Source organism: Physeter macrocephalus, chromosome 12 (assembly GCF_002837175.3).
Source record: "Physeter macrocephalus isolate SW-GA chromosome 12, ASM283717v5, whole genome shotgun sequence".
Classification (NCBI taxonomy): Eukaryota; Metazoa; Chordata; class Mammalia; order Artiodactyla; family Physeteridae; genus Physeter; species Physeter macrocephalus.
The window spans coordinates 32,305,973-32,330,490 of record NC_041225.1 but is presented as its reverse complement, the minus strand read 5'-3'; the positions used below and the strand labels follow the sequence as shown (position 1 = coordinate 32,330,490).

At 43.4% G+C, this 24,518-nt stretch overlaps 1 long non-coding RNA gene across 4 annotated transcripts in view; it reads left to right on the top strand.

The window, feature by feature from the left end:
- Positions 1 to 24,518, top strand: part of LOC114487364 (uncharacterized) — a 74,071-nt gene that overhangs the window by 5,888 nt on the left and 43,665 nt on the right. For 3 of the 4 annotated variants that reach the window (XR_003682400.2, XR_008618833.1, XR_008618832.1), the window contains exon 2: positions 5,003 to 5,192. This is a non-coding gene — a long non-coding RNA (uncharacterized lncRNA). Of the gene's footprint in view, positions 1 to 5,002; positions 5,193 to 12,452; positions 12,624 to 24,518 lie in introns of those variants that run through there. The other variant, XR_003682401.2, reaches the window with a different exon arrangement.

The window sequence follows — 24,518 nt, the reverse complement described above, 5'->3', positions numbered from 1 at the left end:
ACAATGGACACATTTGCAAACATCTAGTCTCAAAATGCTCTCTCCATAGCGTGTTACTTCGAAAAAAGCAGTTACATTTTTATGCATTAAACAACTGGGTGCCTAGCTTGTGCCAGACACTTTTTATTTATTTATGTTTGGCCGCATTGGGTCTTCGTTGCTGTGCGCGGGCTTTCTCTAGTTGTGGCGAGCAAGGGCTGTTCTTCGTTGCGGTGCATGGGCTTCCCATTGCGGTGGCTTGTCTTTGGTGCGGAGCACGGGCTCTAGGTGTGTGGGCTTCAGTAGTTGTGGCATGCAGGCTCAGTAGTTGTGGCTCGCTGGCTCTAGAGTGCAAGCTCACTAGTTGTGGCACACGGGCTTAGTTGCTCCGCGGCATGTGGGATCTTCCCGGACCAGAGATTGAACCCGTGTCCCCTGCATTGGCAGGCAGATTCTTAACCACTGTGCCACCAGAGAAGTCACCAGACACTTTTTAGATACAAGGAGGAGATAAAGCAATAAACAAAAACATCTCTACCTCATGAAGCTTACATTCTAGCTGAGGGAGACGCATAATAAATAAATAATTAATTATAAAATATGTCAGATAACAAAACACTGCCATGAGGAAAAAGAAAGCAGAATATGAAGATTGGGGGTGGGTGGGAGTTGCTATTTTAGACAAAATGGCCTAGGAAGGCCTCTTAAAGGTGAAATTTGAGAGGAGACATAAAAGAAGTGGGGGACTGGGACTTCCCAGTGGTCGGGTACTTAAGACTCTGCTCCGAATGCAGGGGGCCCCGGTTCGATCCCTGGTTAGGAAACTAGATCCCGCACGCCGCGACGAAGATCCCGCGTGCCGCACCTAAGACTTGGCCCAGCCAAATAAAAATAAATAAATAAATAAATATTTTAAAAAACAAAAAAGGAACTGGGGGACCTAGCCATTTAGATTTGTTGGGGGTTAGCACTCCCGGTGCAAAGACCTTGAGACAGTAAGGTGGTCCTTAATAAGCCAGGAGGAGGTGGCAGAGGGCAGGAGGTCAGAGAGGTGGCCGGGCCAGGTCATGAGTAAGGTCTTGTGGATAATAGTAAGGACGTTAGAGTTTATTCTCGGTGAGATGGAGAGCAGAAGAGTGACGGCAGCTGACTCATAGTTGAGAAGGGTTGCACTGGGGGTCTGGAGAGTAGATTGGACGGGGCTGGTGGAGGGGCAGGGAGATCACTTCAGAGGCTACGGAAATGACCTAGGTGCGGGCTGCTGGTAGGGTGAGGGTGGTGATGCTGGTGGGAAGTGGTCACCTTCTCCATAGATTTCAAAGGCATAGGCAAAAAGTCTTTCCTTACGGGAAGGGGTGTGAGGAAAAGAGAAGAGTTAAGGATGACAGCAAAGTTTGGGATCTGAACCTGCATAAGAATGCAGTTGCCATTTTACTGAGACAGGGAAGACTTAGGTGTGGGCTTATGGTAGAGTTTGGGGAAAAAAATCAAGAGTTCAGTTTAGAAGATGTTTAAGTTAGTGATGCCTATTTGATATCCAAGTGGAGATGCTGAACGTGCTGTCGAATAGATGTTTGATGCTCAGGGGAAACGTAGGAACTGGAGGTATAAAGTGGGGAGTCAAGAGCCTGGCTAAGGTCATCAAGGGTCTGAGGGTAGACAGAGAAAAAGGTGTGAGGACTAAGACTGGGCGCTCCAGCGTATGCACGAGGAGGGGCCAGAAGGAGGACCCGGAAAAGGAGCCTGAGCCAAATGCCTGGGGGGGTAGAAGGGTAGCCAGGAGCGTGCGGTGTCCTGGATGCCAAGTGAAGGGGGCGTGTCCAAAAGGAAGAAGCCCTCAACTATGTCCAGTGCTCCGGAGAACTACGGTAGGACAGGGACTGGGGGCTGACCAGCAGATTTGGACAATGGTGCCATCAACGACCTTGACAAGAAAGCCAAATAGAGTGTGTACAAGAGCGTAGACCTCACTTGTGAGGAATTCTGTTGCAGACAGAGGCAGGGGAGCCGTAGCTGGTAGGCGATGTAAAGTCCAGAGAGACTTTGGTCTGCTTTTGTTTCTTTGCTTGCTTAAGACGTTTATAAGCTGATGGAAATGAACTGTCAGAGAGGGAAAAATGCTGATGCAGAAGAGACAGGGCACGATTTCAGGGGGCTCTCCCTGAGCTGCGAGAGGGGCGCGGGATATGTGGCCCAAGCAGAAGGGTTGGCCCTGTAGGCAATTCATCTGTGAACCGAGAGCGTGTGAGCAGGCTCAGGCACTGGTGGGAATGGCTGGAAAGGCTTTTCTGACTGTTGCGGTGAGATGGGAAGGAAGTCATCAGCTGAGTGGGGTGGGGGCTTGTACAAGGTCTAAGGAGGGATCGGAGGTGTAATAGCTCTTGGAAATGGGGGAGTTAAACCAGAAATCTAATAAATTGTCAGGCAGCATTAGGGGCCCCCTGGACGTCTGTGATCGTAAATATAGAGATAAGGCCACTCAGCACATCCAGCCATTCAGCTGCTCACTTGGTTAAAACATCCCCTTTACTCCAGAGGGACAAATTAGGTGTCTTCACAATTCCAAAAGTATCTGCCAGGCAGTATGCCACTGACAGCCACTTGTTATCACATGTCCAAATCTGATACTTGCATTTTGTGTAAAAAGAAAAAAAAAGACAACTCATCTGCAAATCTGACAGGTCTTTTTAGTATTTTGTCATGAGACAACCAACAACCTTCGAGGTGGAAAAAGGACTTTCATGGATATTCAGCCCATTACAGGTTACGGTAACAATCCTGTGGCATCTGCAAGGTCTTGTGTTTATAAAATTAGCCAGATCCGTGGCATCCTGCAGCGATGTGCACACTTCTGCCTTCAGCCTTTGCTGCCACTTCCTGCCAGTGCATGAGGCCATGGATGGATTTCACCCACGGCATTGTAGGCAACCTTATCTCAGAGTCCTTTTATTGTTCTAGTCAAAGCAGCCACTCTTTCATTGGTTATATGGACACAATTTTACCCGAAATATTGCTTTTATAAAAGAAATTATTTACTGTTGAGAATATATGCTCCCTGGTGCAGCTTCCCATTAGCAGCTCCTCGAAAGTAATTCTTTCCATATTTCATTTTTGAAACAATCTAGTGACTACCATGAACAGGGACTTGTTAGAAACATCTGTATTTTATCCAACTATATAGCAAACCTTCAAATTGCAAACCTGTGTAATTTGTTCCCATACTTGTTTCTTCTAAATTTTCATCATTTTCTACGTCTTCCAACATTATTTGTTGTCTGTTATTTCAGCCATATTTATTACAACAGAATAGAAAACTGATAACTATAAAATATAACTTTAGGGAGTAGAGAGATGCTTTAGAAAACGCAGCTGGGTAGGTATATACCATGACTGGGTGGGGTAAGTGCACAGAATTTTTATGGGGTCATCAGGGAAACCTCTCTGAAGAAGGGCCAGGTGAGCCAAGGTGGGAATGCAGTGAGAACCACGCAGGACTATGGGGGACTATGTCCCAGGGAGAGCGACAAGCCCCGCGACGGAACCGGGCTTGGTGTGTTTGAGGAACAAAAGGAAGCCTGTGTGTCTGGAGGGTAACAGGTGAACAGTAGAGTCATTGGCCTCGGGGTCAGATGCTGGGCCAGGCCCGATTGCTGATTGCTGAAGGTCTCCTGGACCCACGGGGCTAATACGAGGCCAGTACACCCTACAGCCCCTTCTCCGTGTTATACCAGGCGTCCCTGGTGGGTCCTGCCTCCTGGCCACACCATCACCGGCTCCCACCAGGGAGGCGGGAAGGGACTCCCAGTGGATCAGCCACGGCTGCCGTGTCCTGCCCGCTTAACCCGGACCTGTGTGTGGGGATAACAGGCTTCACAAGATTCTGACTCAGAGAGAGCAGGGAGAGCCTGCGGGAGCGGAAAAATGAGGCCCCACATAGGCATAAGCCAGGCGTTGGGGCTCCACTGGGAGGGCAGATACTCCCACCCCAGGAGTGGAGGAAGGAAGGGCCTGAGGACACCAGGGTGCAGCCCCCTCTTCTCACCATTCTGACTGAAATTCACTTCCATCTAAGGGGGTGCGTTTGTTAAAACCCTCCAAGAGTCTTCCGGTCAAGGGCACTAACAGTGCTGGTTTCCTTAGTGAGTGAGAGCCAATGCATATGTAACGTTTTCTGGGCCAAACACCAGTCTAAACCTGTTAACTCCTTTGAATATTATCGTCATCAGCAGCCCCATTTTACAGACAAGAAAACTAAAACAAAGAGATCTTAAATTTCTGTAAGTGGCAGAGCCAGGAGTCAAAACCAAGCAGCCTAGTGGAGAACATAGTTTTGGCCACATGGCCCTCTCCGGAAGGTCAACCTCATGAAATACGGCAAAATACGGCGCTCCACAGTAGGTCCCTGTGGCTTAGCCAGTAATACGATATTGACTATGTTAAGAACCTCAGATGATATTGTAAGGCTCAGAAAATGTTTGAATATAATTACTCTTAGTTCAACAGAAGCTGAGGGACAATTCAGTACCGCAAACAGTATTGTTTTATTAAGAGAAATTCTGTATTTCAAGACCACAAGTGACCTAGTGGCTACTGATTTAATGGGGAAGTTATTGGAGGAGTTTGATGTGTTTCACTCTGTCGAATCCTAGCCCCAATAGGGACATTATTTAATTAGTGAGAATGTATCAAACCAAAGATCACATGAAAATCAGAAATGACTTAGAAATTATTACACTGATTTGATGAATGCTCTGTGTTTCAACTTACATCATCTGTAAGCAGTTTTATTATAAAAACAGATATAGTTTGGTTTATTTAGAAAATAGAAGGGAATGTATTTTTAAATTGTGATTTATGTAGAAACTTATACATAATATATATTTCTCTACCAGTTGTTAAATATGAGTATTTCGAATATTTCTTCTGAGGCCATCGAAGGTATTTCAATTTAATTCTAAATGTGTTGAGAAGTCATTGAAGGATTTTGAACAGAGGAATGACATGGTCTTATTTATTCTTTTAGTTGTTATTCAGGTCTCTGTATGGGGAACAGCCACAGATCACAAGGGTGGAATGCAGATGGCTAATTGGGAGTGTCGACTGAGAAAATGCACAACCTAAAAGTTGAGAATTATGTTTTATTCAGCGGACATACTGAGGACTTAAGCCCGGAGACAGCCTCTCACGTAGCTCGGAGGGATTTCTCCAAAGAGGTAAGGGAGGAGCCAGGATATACAGGAATTTTTGCAACAAACAAACAAAAAACAAAAAAAACCCCAGGTAGTTGGAACATCAAAAGATTACTGTTAATTAAAGAAAAAGCAGAATCTCAAGTTAATGAATTTAGCACTTTTCTACCTATGGGCAGATGCAGGATGCTCATTGAAATCATTTCTTTGATATGCACCTTAGCCATCTGGGGCCGGTATCCTGCTCTCTCCATCCTGAACCCCCTCCGGGTGCACCATGGGGGGGTGGGTTGCCTGTGGTTGCTGATGGCTTGATGACTGCCACATCCTTTGTTTACTGATATGGCAGGCGACATCCTCTGTCCACAGGAGGCTGTTACAGGAATCCAGCCCAGACATGGGGGTACTTGGCTGAGAGCACCGTCATGGGCAAATGGGATATAGATATACTTTGGAGGTGGAGCCAGTAGTGGATCGGGTGTAGTTGTGTGGAAAATCCTAGGGATCTAGGATAACGTAGCGAGGTGAATGGTGGAGCAGAGATGGTTATGAGCAGGTGTGGGGTGAAAATTAAGATGTGGGACACGTCAGGTTTGATATGTCTCTTAGAAATACAAGATGAGACATTACAGATAAATGAATCTGGAATTCAGAGATGTTCTGGCTGGAGACGTGGATTTGGGCGTCCTAGTGTCAAAATGAGATTTGAAGCCCTAGGACTAAATGAGAACACCTGGGGAGTGAGAGCAGCGAGTGAATGAGAGGCGAGAGCCCCAGGCTGAGACGCGGGCTCTGTGACGTTTAGAAGTCAGAAGGGCAGAACAATCTAGTAAAGGGAGTAGAGAAGGAGCAGCTAAGGGGAATGAGGAAAACGGGCGGAGTATGGTGACCAGAACCACGTGAAGAAAGTGTCAAGAAAGCAGAAACATCAAATGCTATTAAGAGTTAAGCATAAAAAACCCCCACAAAAATAGTTAAGCATAGAGTTGAGCTTAGCACAGGACTTAGCAAGATGCACGGCACTGACAAGACGGTTTTAGTAACGTGTTAAGGATGACAGTTGAATTGGAGTGGGCTCAAGGCAGAGCCAGAGGAAAAGCGTAGACCGTCAGTAAAGGCCTGTAAGGAAGAGCAGGGAGGTACAGAGAGGGTAAAAATGTGAAGTATTGCAGCGGGTTTGTATGTGAATGGAAATGAAACATTGACTGGGGTGGGGGGTAGAATTACAGGATCAAAGTCCTTGAGTGGATGAGAGGGACAGATCTGACCCCTGATGTGGCCACCCTGAGGGGCTGCATTATTCTCACCTGACCAGGCCATGGAAATTCCTGGAATGTGGCCACCTCTCAGCCAGGCTGGGGCCTCTGTCTGCCGGGTGTGGCCACATCTGAGCATCGGAGCTGGTTCCACCGCCTCCTCCGGACCTACCCCCCTCCCCTGGTGTTGCCAACATCCCAGGGCTTGGAGCCCAGGACAACTCAGCTAGATTTTAGTTAAAAGGTTCTGCTGAGTGTGGAAATAGCTAAATACTATTTCTAGGAGGCGACAGAGCAGAGACTCTGCAATCAGGAGAGTAGATTTGAATCTTGGCCCTGAAACTTACCTGCCAGCTGTGCGACCTGGACAAATCACTTCTCTGAGTCTCAGGTTTCTCATCTGCAATGTGGACATGATAACTTTACCAAGACGCCTTCTGAGATTGTGAGGTAGAAACGGGATAGTGGATGTGCAAAGGCTCCGTCAAAGCTCTGTAAGCTGGGACGTGAGATACAAATGCCATAAATTGTCATGAGGCTTCATTCACTATATCATTCCCCCATTCATCTCACAAAACAGACACAGCTTGTAGAGGAATCATTTCTTGGAACACAGTCCTGGGCACTCCTCTCTGTGGGTTTAATTTTCATAACTAGACTTCTAAGGTTTTTTTAAAGATAAGAGCAAGTCTTGGCTCCTTGTGAGAGCCTCCACATTTCATTACAGACATAAATATATCACGTCAAGATCACCAGCTGAAAGGGAGGGGAGACGGATTATTATCTTCAAAGCTTTCTGGGAACCTAGTAAATGCTAATAACAAAGCACTGGGATAGTCCAGAGTGCAAACACCGTTCTTGACACCTATCGCAATGCATGAGCCTCCTTTCTCCCTGGGCGCCCATGAACATTTCTGCTGGAGGAAGAGAGAATCAAGTGTGTCCCCGAAGAATGGACCCTCCGAGAGCTCCAAGGCCTGCTAGCGGCCTGGCCTATCCATAACTGATGCTGAAACCCCCTGTGTTTTGCGTAGTGCTAGGGAGAAAGGTAAAGAAATGAATACTGGCTGAGTACAGAGTGTTTGGCACTATAAAAGGCTCATTACTCAGGTTATCTCGTCATTGAGGTGGGAGGTAATCGTTCTCTCCTCATCAAATTGGGAGGGAAATTGAGGCTCAGGAGGTCACACTGGGTCATGTGGCCAACAAGAGCCAGAGGGGGACACTGTAACTCATTTCTCCCTGCTTCAAAGCCCACTCTTTCTGCTAACAGAGTAGGTGCTTCATAAAGCTTTTCCAAGTGAATGAGTGAGTGAATGAATGAATAAAGTCCTCTGGATGCAAAATTGCCTTGTCAAAGGACATCAACAGCCAGAAGGCACGGCCCCAATTAAACAGAAGCAAAACAACCTTGTAAGATTCATGTGAGGTACTCAGAGTGTGGCCTAAATAACTCAGGAGTTTCCCAAACTCTCGAGTGATGAGATCACAGGCAAGTTGCAGAACCTGTTGGGGGCTGGTTTCTCCATTTCTAATCTTGGGGCAAACATGTCTTGCTCCTCCCTCCCTTCCTGGAAGCAGAGTTAACAGAACACAGGTGTTTGTAGCTCTGGCCTCGAGCCTTAAAGTCCTTGAAAGATGAGTCCTGGCCTGTGACCCTCCCGTGGCCAGTACTGGCTACATAACTCCTGGGACCCGGCACAAAATGGAAACATTATGCCCGTGGATTGAAAATTAATAAGAACTTCAAGGCGGTGACCACAGAGCAGTAAACCGAGGCTGGGGCCCGTCTGAGTATGGGGTCCCGGGTGACTGTACAGGCTGCACACCCACGAAGGCAGCCCTGCCTGTGGCCGTTGATTCCGGAGAAGCGAAGAAAAGATCTTAAAAGGAGATTGGTGGGACATCTTGGGAGCACCCAAAATAGGACAAATCAATAAAGTCGCCACGGAGATCAGGTTCTAGTTTCTTGAAAGACACAATTTCAGACTAGAAAAAGTGTTAAAATTCATCCAGTAAGGACATATCATATGATATCACTTATTTGTGGAATCTAAAAAAATAGTACCAATGAACTTATTTACAAAACAGAAATAGAGTCACAGATGTAGAAAACGAACTTACAGTTACCGAGGGGGAAAGGAGGAGGATAAACTGGGAGATTGGGGTTGACATATACACACTACTATATATAAAATAGATAACTAATGAGGACCTACTGTATAGCACAAGGAACTCTACTCAATACTCTGTAAGGATGTATACGGGAAAAGAATCTAAAAAAGAGTGGATATATGTATAACTGATTCACTTTGCTGTACACCTGAAACTAACACAACACTGTAAATCAACTATACTCCAATAGAAACTAATAAAAAAAATAAAATTAATCTAGTACTAGTCTTCCATTTTATAGGTCAGGAAATTGAGACCCAGACAGAAGCAGTGACTTGGGGAGTCGTGAGGTACCACAGAGAAGGCAAATCCTCTCTGAATCTCATTTAGTCTCCTTTTCACTGAAACAAAGTGCAGGCCAGATTGAATAACGCATTATTTCTTTTTTTCCTCCCCTATCCCCACTAAAATAACAGTAAAATAAAAGGGTTAAGTCCACCACTATATAGCACAGGGAACTATACTTAATATTTTGTAATAACCTATAATGGAAGAGAATGTAAAAAAAGAATATATATTTATATATGTGTGTGTATAACCGAATCACTTTGCTGTACATCTGAAACTAACACAACATTGTAAATCAACTATATTTCAACAAAATTTTTAAAGTATTAAGTTCACAAGGACCAAGGAAATGGGAGGAGAGGCAATGGTAATTGAAGAGGATTTGAGATAACTAATGAGGACCTACTGTATAGCACAAGGAACTCTACTCAATACTCTGTAAGGATGTATACGGGAAAAGAATCTAAAAAAGAGTGGATATATGTATAACTGATTCACTTTGCTGTACACCTGAAACTAACACAACACTGTAAATCAACTATACTCCAATAGAAACTAATAAAAAAAATAAAATTAATCTAGTACTAGTCTTCCATTTTATAGGTCAGGAAATTGAGACCCAGACAGAAGCAGTGACTTGGGGAGTCGTGAGGTACCACAGAGAAGGCAAATCCTCTCTGAATCTCATTTAGTCTCCTTTTCACTGAAACAAAGTGCAGGCCAGATTGAATAACGCATTATTTCTTTTTTTCCTCCCCTATCCCCACTAAAATAACAGTAAAATAAAAGGGTTAAGTCCACCACTATATAGCACAGGGAACTATACTTAATATTTTGTAATAACCTATAATGGAAGAGAATGTAAAAAAAGAATATATATTTATATATGTGTGTGTATAACCGAATCACTTTGCTGTACATCTGAAACTAACACAACATTGTAAATCAACTATATTTCAACAAAATTTTTAAAGTATTAAGTTCACAAGGACCAAGGAAATGGGAGGAGAGGCAATGGTAATTGAAGAGGATTTGAAAGTGGGCATGTGGGGTAGGAGGACACACAGACCAGAAATGGGGGAATTGAGTGAAAATCTGAATACTGCCCCTCCCCCTTTCTAGAATACCAGTAGCAAGTTTTATATCCCCCCCAAGGCAGGAGATGAGAATCTTCTCTTGAGTAAATCCCAGAGACTACCATTTGGGATTCTTTACGATGAGCTGGTTTGAAGTTCTGTCCTATTAGACTGAAGCCCTAGGACCCAAGTCTGACTTATGTGCAAAGAGATTTCTAGGCTCCCAAGTGAGAGCCGATGGCTAAGTACCTCCAGACACGGGAAAGCTTCTAACTTGAAGACAGAAAACAAAACAAACAAAAAAAAATGGGAAAAAGAATTGGGAGGATCAGAGACAGCCTCAAACTGACAATCTCCCTGAAAAGAGTAGGGATGATCTATGAAAGAAGAACCAGAAAGCTTTGGGGAAAAAAAAAAAAAATCCACTAAGTAAGGAAAACCTCTGGAAAGTTACATATATGAGACAAAATAAAAATTCAATATAAAAAGTAGGGCTTCCCTGGTGGCGCAGTGGTTAAGAATCTGCCTGCCAATGCAGGGAACACGGGTTCAATCCCTGGGCCGGGAAGATCCCACATGCCGTGGAGCAACTAAGCCCGTGCACCACAACTACTGAGCCTGCACTCTAGAGCCCGTGGCGGGTTCAATCCCTGGGCCGGGAAGATCCCACATGCCGCAGAGCAACTAAGCCTGTGAGCCACAACTACTGAGCCTGTGTGCCGCAACTACTGAAGTCTGCGCGCCTAGAGCACCTGCTCCGCAACAAGAGAAGCCACCGCAATGAGAAGCCCGTGCACCGCAATAAAGAGTAGCCCCCGCTCGCTGCAACTAGAGAAAGCCCGCGTGTAGCAACGAAGACCCAACGCAGACAAAAAAAAAATAAAAATTTTAAAATCTAAAAAAATAAAGCAAGAGGATAAGTCTAAGAGGTTAAAAGCCAACTACTAGAAATGGAGAGCCAAGGGAACAAAATTATGAAGGAAACTTCTCAGAACTAAAGCATGAGTTTCCAACTCAAAAGAGCTAGCTCAAGGGATGTGCCTAGCACGGAGAATGAAAAAGACCCATGGTCAGGTACACCACGGTGAAGTTTTTGACTATCAGGGATACAGAGAAGATATTATAAACTTCTAGAGAGAAAAAGAAGAGGATCAGAATCAATGGACCTCTCAACAACACTTTGGGATCTAGTGGACAATGGGCCAATGCCTTCAATATTCTAATGTATATCCTACACTTCTATATTCAGCCAAACTGTTCATCAAATGAAGATAGAATAAGATATTTTCAGACATGCAAGAACGAAAATCATTTACTTCCCTTGTACCTTTAGTGAACTACTGGAGGTAGTGATCCCATAAAACGAGGGAGTAAACCAAGAAAGGAATACATGGAATCCAGGAAGCAAGGGATCCAAAGCGCAAGAGGCAACATGAATCCCCTCAATGATGGTGAATGGAAATTTCTGGTTGACATTGGTACGGCATACAGTTTAAATTGGAGAACTTGGAAGGAAGGCTCTGAGAAGAAGGTCTCTAGGAATAAGATGAATATGATAAATTTGAGATTACAGAAAACATTATTAATAGAACTGAAGCAGGCTTTATTGGGATATTAGGAAAAATTAAATGTGTAGAAAATCAGGCACATGGGAAAATGAGTAACTCCAGTAAAAGTGAAGGACTGAATAACTAAGGTGTTCTGGGGTGGGCAGAGAGTTCGAGTGATGCTCTAGTGAATGACATTTGCACAATCATAATTAAATATGTCCCGACTATAACTATGTTGGGGGGATAGGGAAGTGGAAATGGGAAGGTGAGGGAGATCTCAGTCCTTATTTATCATGGTAGGGACTCAGTAGTAGTGTCTCAAAATGTAAATTAATAATTAAGAAATAGGGATAGCTCCAGTCCATGGTTTTTAATATCATCTGTAAGACTTCCAAGTTTAAAATGGTGAAGGAAAGGTGTTCCCACTTCTTTTTTCGCTCAAAAAAAACCAAGGAAAATAACAAGAAACACAAACTCTATTCTTGACACTTAGCAGACATTGCAAATCTGAACCATTAAATGTGAACCACTAAGTGGCTAGAAGAATGACAAAAAAGTGAACAAAGATGAAGCCAAATGCCAGTAGAAGTATAATTTATTTATAATAAAATTCACCAATTTTAAGTCTACATGATGAATTTTGACATATGTCTTCAGTAGTGCAACTGCTGTCAGAAATATGATTTAGAACATTGCAGTCAATCCCCATCCCCAATCCCCGAACCCCTAGCGATGGCTGATCTGCTATCACCACTTCAGATCCTCCTTTTCTAGAACTTCATATAAATGCATATAGAATGTAGTCTTTTGCATCTGACTTTTTTCACTTAGTAATGCTTTTGTGATTCATCATGTTGTTACATGTATAAGTAGTTTATACCTGTTAATTGCTGAGTAGTAGTCCATTTAGGTATAGATTTTTCTTTATCCATCTACCAGTCAATGGACATCTGAACTGTTTCCAGTTTTTGGCTACTCTGAACAAGGCTCTTATAAATATTCACTTACGGATCTTTGTGTAGACATATATTAAATATTTTCACTTCACTTGAAAAATACACAAGAGTGGAATTCCTGAGTCATATGGTAAGTGAATGTTTAACTTTGTAAATAAATGCTAACCCGTTGCTCCACGTTCTAGCCAAACTTGGCATTGTCAGTCTTTTAAATTCTATCCTCTACAGTGGATATGTAGTGGTATCTCCATTTGGTGTAAATGTGCATTTGCCTAACAACTAATGATGTTGAACATCTTTTCATGTGCTTATTGGGCATCAGTGTTTCTGATAAAATGTTCAGATCTTTTGCCTAATTTTAACTGTCTTGTCTTAATATTGAGAATTCATTACATATTGTGGACATAAGTCCTTTATTTTGTGTATGTTTGCAGACATAGTCTCCCAGTCTGTGCCCTGCCTTTTCTTTTCTTTCTTTCTTTTTTTAAAAAATTTATTTTATTTATTTATTTTGGCTGTGTTGGGTCTTCATTGCTGTGCGCGGGCTTTCTCTAGTTGCAGCGAGTGGGGGTTACTCTTCGTTGCGGTGCACGGGCTTCTCATTGTGGTGGCTTCTCTTGTTGCAGAGTATCGGCTCTAGGGTGCGTGGGCTTCAGTAGTTGTGGTACACGGGCTCAGTAGTTGTGGCGCGTGGGCTTAGTTTCCCCGCGGCATGTGGGATCTTCCCGGACCAGGGCTCGAACCCGTGTCCCCTGCATTGGCAGGTGGATTCGTAACCACTGCACCACCAAGGAAGTCCCGCCTTTTCTTTTTCCTAATTGTGCTTTCAAAGAGCAGACATTTTCAATGTTGATGAAGTCCCAGTTATGGATTTTTAAAATTTTATGTGTCCTATTTTTAAAATCTTTGCCTAACCCAAGGTCACTAAGGTTCTCTCCTATTTTTTTTAAAGGTTTATAGTTTTAGCTCATTTTTGTACATATAGCCACCAATTATTTTAGCACCTTTCATTGAAAAGATTGTCCTTTCTTCCATTTAATTGTCTTGGCACCTCTGCTGGAAAACCAATTGACCACATATATGTGTGGATCTATTTCTGGAGTTTCTGTTTTGTTCCATTGGTCTATATGTCAACCTTTACTTGAATACCATTCTATCTTGATTTCTGTCAGCTTTATAGTAGGTCTTGAAACCGGATTGGGTAAGGCCTCCAATTTTGCTCTTTTTCCATGTTGTTTTGGCTATTTTACATGCTTTGCATTTCCACATAAATTTTAAAATTTGCTTACTAAATTTTTCAAAATAACCCCGCTAATATTTTGAATGTCATTGTGTTGACTCTATAGATTAATCTGGGGGAGAATTGGCATTTTAACAATACTGAATCTTCCAGCCCATGAAGATGGTATATCTCACCATTTGCACTCATCTTTAATTTCTCTCAGTAATGTTTCATAGTTTTCAGAGTACAGTGATTGCATATATTTGTTAACTGTATCCCTATTTCATAGTTCTGTGCATGTGTGCTTGTGTATGTGTTTGAGAGAGAGAGAAGAAAAGGGAGGGAGGTAGAGAGTTTCCTTTATGTTCCCAAAGTTGAGCAAAAGAAAAGTGGTTAATTGAGGATTGTGGTTAGCTGAATTCCAGTTAAGTAAGATTTTACTGTATTTGGCATTCACACTAATAGCTCTGATTATGTCACAGCCCGTGTTCAGAAATCTTCACTGGGAAATAATTATGGGATGTGCTCAAAGAATGTAGTATCAATTTACAAAGGGAAAAATTGGAAACAACTGAGCAAGCTGATTAAGTGATGCTATGCTCTTACCTTGCAGCCATAAAAATGACATCATGCAACAGTGTTTTTCAGAACGGGGTCAGGGTGTCTTACAGGGTCAGGTGGGCATCAGGGCTCCCACGCATGTTCTGATCACAGTAGTTCTACTTATATCCCTTTTGGCCTTTGAGGTTCCTGGTAGGATTTTGTTTAAAACCAGAGTTCCGGTGCATACAATGTTTAAAAACCATTATTGCAAAAGAATTTTTAATGACCAAGAAAGATGTTAATGGAATTATAATCAGATTAGAAAAGAATCTGTGTTTTATGTCCCTGTTTGGGGGAAAAAGGAATATGTGTACAGAAAAAAAATTGGAAGCTTATACATGTTTCAAAATATTAATAGCAATTACATCTGCACAGATTGTGACTTATTTCTGAATGTTCTCATTTGTATTTTTCTAAATATGTACAGTGTAAAGTGTATTGTTGTTTAATGAGAATAGAATAAACTACAGATTCCTTAGCGTGTCATTCAAGGCTCTCCACCATCTGATATTAAAGGTCTTTCTAGATTCCTTGGTAAACCTCAGCTCATCAAAGAGTTACAAGTTTAGTCTCGAAGAATTACTCACCGTTTCCTGAATACGCCCTTCGTTTCCCTGTCCCCACACCTTTTCTCCAGCTACGTTCTTTCTTTTTTTTTTCTTTTTTTCTTTGGTTGTGCTGGGTCTTAGTTGCGGCCAGCAGGCTCCTTAGTTGCAGCTCGCCAGCTCCTTAGTTGCGGCATGCATGTGGGATCCATTTCCCTGACCAGGGATCGAACCCAAGCCCCCAGCATTGGGAGCGTGGAGTCTTAACCACTGCGCCACCAGGGAAGTCCCTCCAGCTATGTTCTTAGTCCAGAATTCCCTAATCACAGACCCACTGGCGTTTAACCCATTCAAAGTGAATGTGATAAATGTACATTAAAGGGGAAAAAAAGACAATTCAAAGCTATATAGAGAGTATGATTTCAACTAGTTTAAAAAACACAAAGAAAAAACTGGAAGGAGCAATGTAAATGATTTATAGAGGCAGCACCTCTGTATCAGGATTATCAATCTTTTGTTTGTTGCATTTTATTACACTTTCCAAATAATCTACAATGACCTATTAAAATAGGAAAAAAGGAAAAAAATCATAGCCATTTAAAGACCTATATCAAATGCTAATCCCTCCAAGAGGTTTTCACAAAATAATAATAATAAATTTTTTAGGTTCTCCGGCCTATGTCTCCTAACAATTTCACTGTATCTGTGTGTTGCATGATATAGTATGAAGAGCCCTGAATCTGTAAGCAGAAGACCTGGGGTTAATCCTGGCCTCTCCTCTTGCTGGCCTATACTTGGCAAATTGCCTTACCTCTCTGAGTGTCTGATGCCTCCCAGGGCTGTGGTATGGATTAACTGAGACAACATGAATAGGCTCTGTAAACTGTAAAGTGCTTTTCAAATGTATGCTGTCTGATTCTCCCACGAGGCTGAAGTTCAGTCATCCCAAACTATCCACCATAGGCGACACTCAACAAAAGGCTGTTGATTTAAATCTTCCCACAGTTCCAAAAGAGAGCAAAAATCTCTTTGTATCCTGAAATGTTACCAGTAGACTGGGATTTAATAAAGGCCTGTGCTCCGGAGAGACTGTGATTTTCGTTTTGATTTCCCTTTACTGTTCCCAGGACCTGTGGCCTTAATAAGCCCTCCAGTAATCAGTGGGCTCCAGCACAGCCTGGGGGTGCTATTCAGTGTTACTAAAAATAAGAAATTACAGGCCAGAGCAATACTTAACACTGAAGATGGCTCTGGGTTTATGACACCTGCCCCCAGGAGTTAACTCCTTGAACTGCATTCAAGACCCTAACCAAGGGACTTCCCTGGCGGTCCAGTGGTTAAGACTCCGTGCTTCCACACACTGCACAGGACATGGGTTCCACCCCTGGTCAGGGAACTAAGCTCCTGCATGCCGCAATGTGGCGAAAAAAAAAGAAAAAAAAGAAAAAAAAACAAGACCGTAACCAAGAATGTTACAGAGGATTAAGCATTTGTATTTCTGAGCTCAGAATGAACATGTCCAGATCAAAGCCTGCACTTACTGGAATATTCGTTCCAAGGGCAGGGTGTGGGAGAAAGAGTATAGAACTGCAAACCAGAATTCCAATCCCGGTGTGGCCACCAGGGCCACGTGTCCCTGAGTAAGTTCTTTCTTCGCTCTGGGCCTCAGTTTCTCTATCAACAACGTGAGCATCTGGACCAGCCTGCTTCCAGCTCCGGAGTTCTCAGATGTCAGCATCCCTATCAGCTTAGCTTCCCGGTGCTCCAGCCGGTGCCCTGCGGTGGGGACCCTGCCTGTGTGACCTGGTGCTGTCACACCCTAGCCAGGGCCTCTGCCTTGCCCCCAGGCACACGTGACCCAGGCGGGCTGAAACTCTGAGGGAAGCTCAGTGAGAAGGATGGGCTGACTTAGGGCTTGAATTGACTTCTCAGACTGAAATCAGACAGACGGGGGAGGCAGATAAATACCAGCCAGATGGAGGCTCCATGGAAAGTAGACCCAGGACCTTCTGAGGCTTTGCTTGTGTAGGGGAGCAAGGTCTTCCTTCTACCTTCCTAGGGTTTTTCAGCTGGCCTGAGAATTAAATTGACATAAGACAGATCAACAGGAGAAAAGCATACAGATTTATTTAACAGAAGTTTTGTGTGACATAGGAGCCCTCAAAAGGACATGAAGACCCAAAGAAGTGGCAAAATCTCTGTGCTTTTATGTGAGGTAAAACAGAGAGAAGCAATGGTGGAAAAGAAACTAAAATAAGTGGGTAGGCTAAAGGAAGATAAGAGTTATTTTAACAAGGCACAGAATTCTGTGGTCTCACTGACCATTCTTGATGATAAGCATGTTACTGTCTCTCTGGTGTAGGGAGGACATCTTTCACATGGGAATTTCATCTCTTGCTTTTAAGAAAAAAAAAGGAAAGTCAGGGTGTTCTTCTTGTGTCTTCTGTTTTTTTTAAGTGTCTTTAACTCAAAATGGGCGATATGCCAGAGTGGCATATTTGGGGTGGCGTGTTCTGACCTCCTCCTTGAATTGATGGTGTTGGACCAGATTTTTTGTAATAGCAATCGTTGTATTGGGCCCTGGCCTGTGCTCGGCACTCCACAGAGTGCTTCCACCCACATTGCCTCGTTGTGCAATGAGTGTCCTTACCCTGAGGCTACAGGTTGGGAGACAGGCTGCGAGATTTCCCCAAAGACAGAGTCACCTGTGGGGAGTCAGGGCCTGCACCCCTGCCTCTCCCCGCAGTACTGTGGGCCCTAGTGATCATGCATTCACATTGGGCCTACCATTGGGCAGGCACTTTTTGCCTTGAGTCGTTCAATCTTTACAACAACTCTGCAGGGGGATAGGTTTCAATAAGGAGAAAACCAAAACGGAGAGTGGAGTAACTTCCCTACATTCATGCAGCCAGTAAATGCATCTAAGGGCTGGAACCTGGGTGCATCTAGGTCGAGTCTGAGCTCTTAACCCCTCTGCCCTGCCCCCACCCCCCAGCGCCTGGAAGAGCAGGAAGGTCTGTCCAGGAGCCAGGTTTCTGATTCTGTGACTTCCTCTGAGATTTTAGTCTGGGCTTCTGGAGGAGGAGCCCTCTTAGGTTTGCTCTCATGATCTCACCTTTTCTCTCCTAACCCCAAAGCCGGAACCACGCGGCATGAACTGACTCTCCTCTGCGTGACCCTGGACAGGTCCCTTGACCTCTCCGGACAGGGCTTCCTGGTCTGTGAAGGCAGAGGAGAGGCATAGATGCCTGCTGAGGGCCCTGTGCTCCTGTGTGTGTGGGTGTGTCCCCCTAAGACCAAAACCTGTGTGAAAAACACAGCCCCAAATCCCTGCTCTGCTTCTGCAGTATCATTGGAAGGATTAAGGAAGAACAAGGATCCAGACTGGCTAGGAGTCAGGTAGGCCCTTGAGACCCACGAGGCCTGCATTCTAGAAACCTCTAAAAGTCCCAGATTCACAAATGCCAGTAGAGCGCATGATTTCTCCTCACAACAAATGCTGAACACTAGAACCGAAAACATTCCCGGGACTCCTTGGACCTTTAGTGAGCCCAGTGCTGCTGCACAGGAGCCCCCGGGGGGACCCCCAGCTCTGTGCCCAGCCACCCAGTGACGTTTCAGAGAAAGGACACGTTACCACGTGTGGTGGCTTCCAGGTGGCTCCTGTAAGCCAGACTCTGAAGGCCAGAAACCACCTGGGAACCTCTGGGCCCCAGAGACTGAACACCCTCACTGCTAGCAGCCAGGAAGCCTTTTGCAATACTTCTTGCAATATTTCTGTCAACTTCAACATCTTTGCACTCTTCCCTGGGAGATACTGCAAATGATGAGAAGAGATTTCTGGGGTCTCTCACCATGTGAACTGGGTGACCCCAAAGAGGGAGTTTCTTTTCCCTGCACGTGGAACTGAGAGTGAATCACAGGAAAAAACATGATGTGTCTCAACACGAGGCTTTGAGATGAAAAAACACACGCGAGGTCCGGCTGTCTCGTAATTTCAGCCCATTCAGTTTGACAAATATTTATCACTGCCTCTGCACAGAGCTGTGCAAAATACCAGTGGGAACCACCCCAGGGAACCTCTAGATGCTTTCTCGTCCCATCATCACCTATCCTTAAGAGGCTGCTTGTGATGGTTCCAACTTTTCAGAATGAGAAAACAAAAGTGGGACAAGAGAAAACGACTTGTCCAAGATAACACCATTCATAAAATGGTTAATCCAGAATTTTAACCCATTTCTAGGTGTCTCCAAAGCCTGAGAATGAGTGGAAAGGAGAGGGTAGTTTTCTATAGGTATAGAAAAAACACTAGAAGGAAACACAGAAATGTGAGCAATGCTTCTTTCTGGTAGTGGGGCTACAGTCATTTTTTGTGTATCCTTGTGCTTTTCCATCTTCCAATTTTTCTCTGTCCTTGGACCTGAGGTGCAGAGGATGGCACTAAACGTACTCCTCAGTCCCTCTCTAGCTTTATTTATTTATTTATAATTTTTAAAAATTTTTATTTATTTTTGGCTGCATTGGGTCTTTGTTGCTGCACGCGGGCTTTCTCTAGTTGCGGCGAAGGGGGGCTACTCTTTGTTGCGGTGCGCGGGCTCCTCATTGTGGTGGCTTCTCTTGTTGAGGAGCACGGGATCTAGGCACGCGGGCTTCAGTAGTTGGCAGCACTCAGGCTTGGTAGTTGTGGCACACGGGCCCTAGAGCACAGGCTCTAGGCACGCAGGCTTCAGTAGTTGTGGCACGTGGGCTCAGTAGTTGTGGCACGCGGGCTCAGCAGTTGTGGCTTGCAGACTCTAGAGCGCAGGCTCAGTAGATGTGGCACATGGGCTCGGTAGTTGTGGCACATGGGCTTAGTTGCTCCGTGGCATGTGGGATCTTCCCAGGTCAGGGCTCGAACCCGTGTCCCCAGCACTGGCAGGCAGACTCCTAACCACTGCGCCACCAGGGAAGCCCTCCAGGTTTATTTAAATGATGAACCAATTCCCTTTATCCCCAGACCCTACTCCCGTTCCTCCCTCCCCTCCAGACAACAACTCCTCTACACGTTAGATGTATATTGCTTTGTTAGTACTCTTGTAAAATGCGTTTTGTTTTGTGTATTATATATTTAATTTACCTAAGAGAAAATCTCATTATGTTTTTCACTTTTAAAAATACTCAGTACTCAAGAAAACAATTTTTTATTCCAGAAAATTTCCAGCTTCTAACAGTCGAGAGAATAATATAGCACCTTGTATATCCATCACCCAGCTTCGGCTATTGCCAGTGCGTGGCCAGTCTTATTTATCTGTACCTCCTCCCATTTCTTAACTCTTTGGATTATTTCAAATCAAATCCCACACATATTATTTCACCTGCAAATATTTTAGTCTATATATTTAACAGATAAATGTCTGTAGAAAAAATAAAACTATTATTGCACAAGAACAGAATTAAAAATAACTCCTTAATATTATTAAAAACCTAGTCAGTATTCATAGTTTTTGTCTTAAAATTTTTGGGGGGTTAAAATTTGTTTGTTTGAATTGAGATCAATGAGGTCCATCCATTGTGATGGTTTGCTATGATTCTTCAATCGCTTCTAATCTAGAGGGGTTTCCTCTATTTTATTTTCCTTGCAATTTTTTGCAAGGAAAAAATCTTGTCAAATTTCCTACACTGTGGGTTTTGCTGATTACATCCTTCTGGTGTTGGTTAACATGTTCCTCTGTCCCTGGTATTTCCTGTAAATTACTAGTTAGATCTAACAGACTCCAGTTGTTTTGTGGGTTTTTTTGTTTGTTTTGTCTGGACAACTTCCTAGGTGGTACCATCAGGAGGTGTGTTTGTCTGGTTCTCTCTCTTTGGTGGTGTCAGCCATTGGAGATCATTGCCCAGATCCGTAAGTCATTAGGGGTTGCAATCTGGTGCTTGTGTTAGTCTGCCTGGGCTGCCATAAAAGATTAACACAGACTGGGGGCCTTATACAGCAGAAAGTTATTTCCTCACAGTCCTGGAGTCTGGAAGTCCAAGATCAAGGTGCCACAGGGTTGGTTTCTGGTGAGACCTCTCTACGTGGTTGCAGATGGCTGTCTTTTTGCCGTGTCCTCACATGGCCTTTCCTCTGTGAGCCTGACGAAAAAGAGATCTCTGGCATCCCTTCCTCTTCATATAAGGACACCAGTCTGTTGAATTAGGGCCCCACCCTTATGACCTCATTTAACCTTAATTAAAGGCCCCGTCTCCAAATACTCTCACACTGGAAGTTAGGGCTTCAATGTATGAATTTCAGGAGGACAAAATTCAGTCCATAACAGTGATATTTTAATTTTTATCATTCTTTCTTTGTGTATTTGTTGGAATATATATATAAAGAGAAATGTTCCTTCATCACCTATTTGGTTTAACTCTGAAGTACAGTTCATTTCAGAAAAGCACAATAATTACTTGACTCTTTCCCTTTATTTATCTGCTTTCAGAATAATGAAGCAGTTTCCTAGTACTGTCTAAAAGCAGTCAATCCTTTTTTGTTTGCTTGTTTTTTGGCATCATTATGAACTCATGAATATAAACACGTTCAATTGGTTTCCACTGTGGTTGTTATCATTATTGGTACTCGAAGCATCCCACCTTTGGCCAGTGGGAGCGTCTTCAGGTTGGACACTGAGTCTTTTAACATGACTTTAGTGCCCTCATCTGGCTCCTTGAGAATCTGGTCTGACCTCTTTAGACCTGGGATCAATCAATCATGATGTTCCCCAGAGATGCCTCCACAAACAAGGCCACAAAGAAAGTCCCTGTGGGTGTCCAGGGGTGGAATTGCTGAGTCATGTACAAGATTAACCTAATTTAAGAATCGGGTTGAGGAACCAGCGTAAGAATTTCCAACTCAATCCAGAGGACGGCTGGACGAGTTCCCACTCCCACTGCACCCTTCGAGGGGCCTCTACCTGCTTCCTGCCTCTCCCCTCCCTGGCTCTCGGCACACTCAGCCCTTTGCTGTGGGAAACCAACCTTTTGTTATTCTGGTTTCCTTTTCTGTGGTTATTGATGAGTTTAACAGCGTATGCTTGCTTGCCTTTCAGATATCTCTTTTGTAAAATGTCAGTGCATCTTTGGAATAGGTTATGTTGTGTTAGGTAAGGAACAGTTTTATTTTTCTCCTTATAGTGAGCCAGTTTTCCCAATACCATTTACCTTTTAAAAAAAATCTATCTTTCCCCTATTGATTAGTGATGCCAAGTTATCTTATATTAAATTTGCAAATATGCATGAGTCTGTCTAAGTGCTCTGCTGTATTGCATTGGTCCATTGGTCTCTTTTGGGGCTATTTTTATAACAGTGGCTTTGTAGTAGGTCTTAACTTCTGGTAGGGTAAATCCTCCCTCTTTGCTTTCCTTTTTTAAAGATGACTTACCTAGTCAAGGATCTTTTTTACTTCTATGTAAATTTTAGGGTAAATGTCTAAGCTCCTGTAAAAAAAAAAATCCCATTCTTTTAATCTGGAAATTTCTCCGCCTTTCTTTGTCTTTCATGACTGATGTATTTGAAGAATACAAACCCACTGTTTTGAGAACCTCCCTCAATTTGCATTTGTTGGATTGTTTCCTCAAGATTTGATTTGGATGTCTCAGTTTTGGCAGGACGGGTGCATAAGTGCCACTGTGTTCTTCTCAGCGGGTTACAGCAGGAGGTGCCTGCTGTCAGAGTGTGTCATCACTGTTGACGTTTACTTAACCACTGGTAAAGGCGGGCAGTGCGCTCTACCTTCTCCACTGCATTTCTCTACCATAAAGATATCTATCTTTTCTCTTTGTAATTACTAAATAATCTCTGGGGAGATACTTTGAGACTGTAAATATCTGTTTACCCAACGATCTTTTGCTCAATGGTTTGAATATTCTCGTTTGAATCAATTACTCAGCGATGGTTGCAGAAGGTTTGTTTTCTAACTCTCACATCTCTTCCACATTTGTCATCCTTCTACTGTAAAGAAGAGCTTTCCCATCTCCCCCAGTTTATTTGTATGTTGGTTTCATTTTTAGGATCACGGTGGACTCATGCCTTCTTTTTGATTCAATATGTTATAATCCATCATTGTCATCATTCTTTTTGCTGCTCAAATGGTCCCAGATTTGGCCAGGGCCATCTTCTTCAAGTGGACTTGCTCAACGTCTTTTTGACATGTCCCCACCGTTCCTATATCACACCCTCCCTTACTTTCAGGCATAACAAAAAGTTCCAGGCTCATCTTGTGCTTTTCCCCTCCCAGCCCTAGAGTCACCCATTTATCCAAGGAGTCCTGTCCCTTTTGGTGGAGAACAGCATTTAGAAACCAAGATCTGGACATCACCTGTGCTCGTTGCTGCTGAGGTGACATAGGGACTGAACTTGGAAATTGATTTTTTAAAGCATGAGTTCATTCTGAAATCTCTCATCCCAATCCAACACTACAAGGTTTTTCATTACGGTTATGGATTGAACTGTGTGCCCACAAAAGAGGTTGAAGTCCTAACCGCCCCCCACTCCAGTACCCGTGAATGTGACATTATTTGGAAAAAGGGTCTTGGCAGATGATCAAGTTAAGATGAAGTAATTAGGGTGGGCCCTCATCCAGTATGACTGGCATACTTATGGCAGTAAGTACTTTAAAAGTGGATTTATCTATCCACTTTTAAAAAGGGGGAACTGAGACACATACAGGGAGAACAGCACGTGAAGACAAAGACAGAAATGAGGGCTATGCTTCTATAAGCCAAGGAATGCCAGAATTGCTAGCAAACCACCAAAAGCTAGGGGAGAAGTCATCTCCTCACAGCCTCAGAGGGCACCAACCCTGCTGACGCCTTGATCTGGGAATTCCAGCCTCCAGAACTGGGAGACAAAACAGTTCTGTTGTTTCAAGCCACCCAGTTTGTGGTACTTTTTACAGCAGCCTTAGGAAACTAATACACTCACCTTTCTCTGTTCCTTACTTATGCCTCCTTTCTCCCACAATGAAAACTCTGGCTCCTAACAATATCTCATTTTCTCAGTCTTATGATACACAAAAATTGTCTCAGAATTGTTACACTCATATCTCTACCAACCACAAAATTATTAAGTAAAGTTAAAGATTCTTTGCAGTTCTTTTTGTGTTTATACAAAGGGTATAAAGTCAAAGTACTGCATTCAAAGCTACTTGGATTAGTTCTTTTTTTCCCTCCTTTTTCTTATGCGATTATGTTATCGATTTGATATATAGTTCAGTTTATTTGTTTTGGTTTTATTCAGTTTTAGGGGTGGTGACCTCCCCATTCATATTGATGGAATTTTAGTTACTCAACATGTGACGCATTAACAAAGTTCCAAAAATTTGTCAAAACTATGCAGAAAAAGTATATTCAGAGAAATATCATTCTCTTTCCTTTCCCTTTCACTCCATTCCTACCCACCCCTGTGGGTAATTAAATGTGGTTTCATTCGTTCCTAGTTTACCCTTCTTGTGATTTTGCAAAAATAAGCAGATTTGTATGTATTTTCTTATTTCTCTTTTTACACAAAAGATAACATACAATGTATCACTCTATTTTTCTTTCTTTCTTTTTTTTTTCGGTACGCGGGCCTCTCACTGTTGTGGCCTCTCCCTTTTGCGGAGCACAGGCTCCGGACGTGCAGGCTCAGTGGCCATGGCTCACGGGCCCAGCCGCTCCGCGGCATG